Source organism: Monodon monoceros, unplaced genomic scaffold (genome assembly GCF_005190385.1).
Source record: "Monodon monoceros isolate NGI ecotype Baffin Bay Population unplaced genomic scaffold, NGI_Narwhal_1 Super_Scaffold_4, whole genome shotgun sequence".
In the NCBI taxonomy this organism is placed as follows: Eukaryota; Metazoa; Chordata; class Mammalia; order Artiodactyla; family Monodontidae; genus Monodon; species Monodon monoceros.
The window spans coordinates 22265303-22271548 of record NW_021703781.1 but is presented as its reverse complement, the minus strand read 5'-3'; positions in this window follow the sequence as shown (position 1 = coordinate 22271548).

Genomic DNA, 6246 nt, shown 5'->3' with positions numbered 1-6246 from the left:
AGCTGTGATTTTCTGAAATGGCTAAAACTCTTGGTAGAGTTTCATACAAAACAAACTGTAGTTTTCCATTAATTTGCATTCTCAGAGTGTGTTTTAAAACATGCAAACTCTCTTGTGTTTAAGTGTGAAACGGAGTCTGGTTTTGTCACCGACTTAAATATCTGAAGGGACATGTGAGAATCAGGAGAGGACGCGCACGATTTTTCTGTCCCGAGGGACAGCCGTGAGCACTGCAGGATCAGCCTCCTCTGGCGCCCCTCCCACATCACTGCGGTAACCAAACGTGCCTCCTTGGGTACTGGCAACAAACAGTGACCAACAGTCATCTGAGAAAGACGTGGAAAATTTTATCTGTGTCAACCTGAGGATTATAACCCGGGAGAGAGTCTCTCAGAGAGCTCTGAGAACTGTTCCGAGCAGGTGAGGGGGGAGGCGAGTATACACGTGATTTTGATGAAGGGGCACTTGCAATCAAGCATACCCCTTCGTAGAAGGTGACTGCTATTTGTGAGGAACAGCTGTCTTAGTTAATGGTTTTAGTGCTTCTCTAAGTATGGGACGATGCAATTAACTGGGTTCACAATTTTCTCCTGAAGGTATCTAACTACCTGAGGGCCAGGTCTGTCAGGATGAGCACAAAGTTCCTTCTGCTCTTTGCCCTGAATTCCTTTCAGGGTGAACTGCAGGTCAGTGGCTGCAGTGGCTGATGACTGGATGGCGGGCAACATTCTTCGTTTTACAGATGTCAGAACACAGGCCCCCTCCCAGGGAGGGACGAGGCCCAGTGTTCCCACGCTTGGCTCCTGGCCAGTGTGAAGAAAGAGGAGCAGCCGCCTCCAAGCGAGGACAGAACAAGAAGCTGTCACACGTGAAGTGCATAGGTCTGAAAATGTCTAAAGTGCTGGGTCCGCAGGGACGCTTTATCTAGCCTGCTCGACCATAGTACAGATGGAAAAACTGAGGCCTAGAGTCCAGTGTGACATTTCCTGGGGCAAGGCCAGCCTTTGCCTTCATAGAATTTCTCGTCTGTAGAAGATGAGAGTTCCTGACTCCAAAATCCTCTGCTGTGCTCACCAATGTTCCACTGCTATGCATTTCTTCAGCTTCAAGCAGAAATCTTGGTTTCAAAGGCCCAGAGGAGCTCGGTGGGGCTAGGTGTGGACGCGTCAAAGGGCTCATCTGAGTGACTGTGACCCTACGGGAAATTGGCCCCAATTCGACATGTAATCTCTTTATCTTGATTGTTGGCAACTAAATGAAATTATGTTTACAAACCAAACATAATTCCTTCAAGACTGTGCAGGTCAGGGCTTCCCTGGTGGTACAGTGGTTAAGAATCCACCCGCCAATGCAGGGGACACGGGTTTGAGCCCTGGTCTGGTAAGATCCCACATGCCACGGGGCAACTAAGCCCATGTGCCACAACTACTGAGCCTGCGCTCTAGAGCCCGTGAGCCACAACTACTAAGCCCGCATGTCACAACTACTGAAGCCTGCACGCCCAGAGTCCGTGCTCCGCAACAAGAGAAGCCCGCACACCGCAATGAAGAGTAGTCCCTGCTCGCCACAACTAGAGAAATGCCACACACAGCAACGAGGACACAACGCAGCCAAAAATAAATAAATTAAATAAATTTTTAAAAAAAAGACTGTGCAGGTCAAACACATCCTTCAGGGGACGGACTCAGTGGCCACCTGTCTGGAGCTCCTGCTTACGGACTGACTTCCTCCCTGAAGTGGAAATCCCCCCTGGTCATCCACACCACGGGGACTGTGCTTGGAGATGTTTTCCGACAGGAGGCCTGGATGGGGGCCAGGAGAGGTTGAGGAGGAGGGGGGTTGACAGGGAAGCAGGAGATGGGGCACAGAGCAGAGGGGAAGCTGGGGCTGGGAAGCAAAGATGGCTCCTTCAGATGTGGTCAGAGCTGCTGCACAGGCCTCATCGTTATTGTTTACATGGTAATACGCAGTTCCTGAGCCTCTCCAACTCCATTTCAGAGCTCAGGAAATGAGAGCCTATGAAAGGGTAAACCAGCAGGTCGGTGGCAGCGCCTGAGCCAAGGGAAAGTGGGGTGGAGGTGGGATTCAGGCGTCCGGGCTCTTTCCTCTCTCAGGTGGAGGGCGATGCCAGTGCGCCCGGCGTGCTCCGCACTTCACCGCTACCCGCCTCACACCCACCCCGTCCTCACTTGACAGACCAGGAGGCTGCGGCACGAGGACAGGGGCCACTTGCCCAAGAGTCCACAGGCAGTGGAAGCCTAGCAGGGCCAATACCAGCTCCGGCAGGAGTAGCACGGAGGACAGAGAATTCCTGATGAGCTGGGAGAGAAAGGCAGCTTCTTGGAGGAGGTGGTTGAGCCCAAAGGACGGACCGGAGAGGGGGAGTGTGTGTTCTTGAAATTAATCAATAAGCATTAGGAAAACTGAGTCCTCCAATTGACTCCCTTCCTAGTTGGACCCCCCGCCCCAACTCCAAGGGCCCACTCGCAGCGCTTTCCGCGCGTCCCTCCACGACCGGTTTGCGCCGCTGTGTGGATGGAATGGATGCCTGCAGGTAAGTACGGGGATGCTGCTAGGCCGCCCGAGCGCCTCGTCTTGGCAAGCGCGGACCCGCTCAGCCCCGCGCCAGGTCTGCAGGCGGGGGCGGCGTACCGGCCGCTTCACTGCCCGCCCCACTGGTCCGGGGCCTCCCCTCCGCGCGGTGCGCGACCCCGTGGCCTTCCTGATGGACCGCTCTGAACCTGAAATCACTCAGCGCGCGGTGTCTGATCCTCTTTCGCTTCTCTCTTTCTCCGTAGACCTGAAGCTCTGTCCGCTAGGGTTGCATAAAATTGTATTTTGAAAGCGGGTGAGCGTTGCGGAACCCGTCACATGGATCCGTGGAGTCAGGCGGGTCTTGCACAAGCTGCTGGGTCGGAGGGGTTTCTGCAGAGGGAACTGAGCCCTGACGCCGGAGGAGCCTTTAAACCCCCACCCCACCCCCACCCCGACGGCCGACTTGAGGTTAAAGTGCAATCACTGTGCCCTATAAAAGTCAGGATAGCGGTTACTGCTTCTGGAGGAGGGAGGGCTGGTGCTTGGGGATGGGCGCGTGGAGGGGTTTGCGGGCCGGCTGGCCACCTTCTTTTCCTTGATCTCGGTGGCATTAACCTTGTAGTAATTGGTTAAGCCATGTATTGGAACCATAGGATTTTCTGTATCTGTGTTTTATTTTACAATGAAAACATTTAAAAGGTATTCAACCAATTAAAGTTGTAGAAGTAAAATTCCAGTCCTAATTTTCTCCCTCCCTCCCTCCCTCTCTCCCTCTCTCCATCTCTTTCTCCCCCTCCCTCCCTCCCTTCCTTCCTTCCTTTTCTTTTTCTTTCCGTCTTCCTGTCGTTCAACAAGTTTTTCTTTTTTCTTTCTCTCTCCATTTTTCTTTCTTTTCCTCTCTCTTTCTCTATCGGCCTTTAACAAATATTTTTCTGAGGACCCACCATGTTCCAGGGAATGGTCTGGGCTCTAGAGATCCACTGGTGAATAGACATGGTTCCTGCCTCCTAAGAGCTTACTGTCTAGGGAAGAGAGGTTGACAAATAAATGGGAGAACAAATACTGCATCACTACACATTGGGATAAGGATTCTGCAGGTATGGTGTATATCAAAGATTTTGCATGCATGTGCAAACATACAGACAATTTTGTATATTACATATATGTAGACTTTTTTTTTCTGCGGTACGCGGGCCTCTCACTGTCGTGGCCTCTCCCGTTGCGGAGCACAGGCTCCAGACGCGCAGGCTCAGCGGCCATGGCTCACGGGCCCAGCCCCTCTGCAGCATGTGGGATCTTCCCGGACCAGGGCACGAACCCGTGTCCCCTGCATCGGCAGGCGGACTCTCAACCACTGCGCCACCAGGGAAGCCCTATGTAGACTTTTTTAAAGCATAAGGGTCATATATAATACATGCTGTTCAGTAAATAGTCTTTCTTACTATAAAACAAAGAATATTGGCCACCATCCAGTTCTACAAGCATCAAGTCATTAATCACTGCAGCCGCCGAGGTACAGCACCCCTGGAAGGATGAGAAACAGGATGAGGTGCTCTGTGCTTTGGAAAAACAGCCTCCCCTTAGTTAGCGATATCTCAGGAAAAAAAACATTACATTTTTTCAGATTAAATTTCAGATTCTTGAATCTGAAACTAAATTAATCTGAAATTAAATTTCAGATTCTTGAATCTTCCCATACATAGAAGAGTAACCTTTATGCTTGACTGCACTTATTATTCTCTCACTGAAATCATATATATACTGGCTTCTCCCACTACCTCTTCAGAGCAGTCCCCTCAGAGATTCTGAGAGGCTGTTTCTCGGGCCATAGTCTCCAGCAGGGTCTCTGAATAAAACTGAAACCCACAGGGACTTGCCTGGCGGTCCACTTGGTGGCTAAGACTCCGTGCTTCCAATGCAGGGGGTGCAGCTTCGAACCCTGGTTGGGGAACTGAGATCCCACATGCTGTGTGGCGTGGCCAAAAAACCCTGAAACCCACAACTCTTATGTCGTGCACTTTTCTTTCAGTCAACATCAATGCATTGTGGGAAATTTTCCCAATTGGTACATGCAGGCTACCTTATTTTTGCAGCATAGTATTCCATGCTACACTTACGGTGTTGCTGCATCAGTGACTCTCCACAGATTCTTGAAGTCTGCATGGTCCTGGGAGCAGCCTCAAGGATGGTTGAGAAGGGGATTGAGTGGGGTTTGTGGCTCTGCCTCATTTTAGCTGGAGCAGCCCTTGCTTTAATGTGTGTCTTCAACCCTGTCTGCATACAGGAGCCACCAGGAAGGTTTTTAAAACATTGAATCAGGATCTCTATGGTGGTCACTGGGAATGTGTGTATTTTTAAAAAGTTCTCAACCAAAAAAAAGTTCTCAGATTTCTCTAGAGTACAGTCAGGATTGAGAAGCATTGTGTTATCATGGGCTGGGGGGATGGGGGGTTTGCATTAAGATTTTGAAAGCTGATGACCTCACCTCTAAGGAGGATGCAGAACCCTCACAGCAGGTTAGGAGAAAAACTGGACCAGAGCCGGAACTTTTTTTTTTAATTGAAGTGTAGTTGATTTACAGTGTTGCGTTAAATTCCGTTGTAAGGCAAAGTGATTCCATTATACATATGTACATTCTTTTTCTAAAAATATTTATTTATTTGGGCTGTGCTGGGTCTTAGGTGCGGCACACAGGATCTTCGTTGCGGCATGAGAACTTTTAGTTGCCGCACGCAAATTCTTAGTTGCCACATGCATGCAGGATCCAATTCCCCGACCGGGGATCGAACCTGGGCCCCCTGCATTGGGAGCGTGGAGTCCTACCCACTGTACCACCAGGGAAGCCCCTATACATTCTTTTTTATATTTTCCATTATGGTTTATCTCAGGATATTGAATATGGTTCCCTGAGCTATGCAGTAGATCCTTGTTGTTTATCCGTTCTATATGTAATAGTCTGTGAGTCTGTTTCTGTTTCGTAGATAGGCTCATTTGTGTCATATATTAGATTCCACATATAAATGATATCATATGGTATTTGTCTTTCTCTTTCTGACTTACTTCACTTGGTATGGTAATCTCTAGTTGCATCCATGTTGCTGCAAATGGCATTATTACATTCTTTTTTATGGCTGAGTAGTATTCCATTGTATATATGTACCACATCTTCTTTATCCATTCCTCTGTCGAGGGAGATTTAGATTGTTTCCATGTCTTGGCTATTGTGAATAGTGCTGCTATGAACATAGGGTTGCATGTATCTTTTTTAAAAAAATTAATTTATTTGTTTATTTTTGTCTACGTTGGGTCTTCGTTGCTGCGTGTGGGCTTTCTCTAGTTGTGGCGAGTGGGGGCTACTCCTCGTTGTGGTGTGCGGGCTTCTCATTGCAGTGGCTTCTCTTGTTGCGGAGCACAGGCTCTAGGTACTTGGGCTTCAGTGGTTGCAGCACACGGGCTCAGTAGTTGTGGCTCGCGGGCTCTAGAGCGCAGGCTCAGTAGTTGTGGCGCACGGGCTTAGTTGCTCCGTGGCATGTGGGATCTTCCCGGACCAGGGCTTGAACCCGTGTACCCTGCATTGGCAGGCAGATTCTTAACCACTCCGCCACCAGGGAAGTCCCACCTACATGCTAATGTAAGCATTTCCCCCCACCATGAAAAATCCCTCTCAAACAACACTGTAATTGGCTGTGTGATATTCTATGACTGTCTCAA